Genomic DNA, 1,252 nt, shown 5'->3' with positions numbered 1-1,252 from the left:
CCTATGGATAGGGGACCCAGTACAAGATGCCATTCAAGTGGCAAATGTCTCTGTAGACAAATAGGGGCACAGAAGACCAGAGAAATCATTTCTGCTTTCCACATGGCTAGGCTACTTTAAAAGAAAAAAATTTTTTTTTGAAATTTTTGCCTTAGGGTGTGTGTACTCAGCAAAGAGACAGAGACAGAGAGAGAGAAAGTGAAAAATCATCTCAGTGGGGGGCACCAGTATATGGCATAATGGTTACATTGCTAGACTTCCATGTAGTCGACTGTGATTTGAGTCCGGGACTCAGTGGCGTAAAAAAAATCACACCAGCATGTGCATGCCCAAAATTCTGAGAGAAGAATGGAGGAGAAGGGATTACCGTGTGGCTATTCCCCCGGGGGTTGATTTTTCCCTTTCCGTCTCTCTGTTTCTCTCTGTCTTTCTGGTGAGTGCAAGTTCCCTTTAGTAAAAGTCTCTCTAAAACAAACAAACAAACAAACAAACATCCTGGAGGGGTAGCCACACCACAATCCCTCCTCCATTCTCCTCTCAGGATTTTGGGCATACAAACGCACGTGCCCAACATGAGCTTCAAGCCGCCAGATCCAGGACTTAAACCATGTTGGCCATATTGGAGTCCAAAGCCTTAACCATCACGCCACCTGCTGGCCCCACCGCCAATTTTTAAAAAACTTCATTTATTCATTTACTTATTCTAATTCGACCAGAGAGAAACAGAGAGAGAGAGAGAAAGTGAGATACTAAGCCAGCAGTTTTGACTCGAACTGTGTTCAGCTATGTGAGAGTGTCCAGTGCCTTAACCACCACGCCACCTGCTGGTCCCTCCCCCTTTTTTTAGAATTATTTTATTTAATTTTATTTATTTATTCATTTGTTTATTTCAATTTGACCAGCGAGGGACAGAGTAAGAAAGAGAGAGAGAGAGAGAAAGAAAGCTGCCAAGTCCAGGTCTCGAACTATGGTGGGAATCCAGCACCTTTAACCACCACACCACCTGCCAGCCCCTCATCACCAGTTTTTAAAAACAGACTTTAGGGAACCAGCAGTTAGCGTAATGGCTATGTCGCTGGACTCCCACGTAGTCGACCGCGGTTCGTGTCCCGGACCCGGTGGCTTAAAACTCACGCCGGGCGCGTGTGCGTGCGTGCCTAAGATCCCGAGAGGAGAATGGAGGAGAAGGGATTGCGGCGTGACCATCCCCCCTGGGGGGTGATTTCTCGCTTTCTGTCTCTATGTCTCTCTC

The sequence above is a fragment of the Tupaia chinensis genome, unplaced genomic scaffold (genome assembly GCF_000334495.1).
Source record: "Tupaia chinensis unplaced genomic scaffold, TupChi_1.0 Scaffold144150_1, whole genome shotgun sequence".
NCBI lineage: Eukaryota > Metazoa > Chordata > Mammalia > Scandentia > Tupaiidae > Tupaia > Tupaia belangeri.
The sequence above is the reverse complement of the archived record's forward strand: the minus strand, read 5'-3'. Positions refer to the sequence as shown.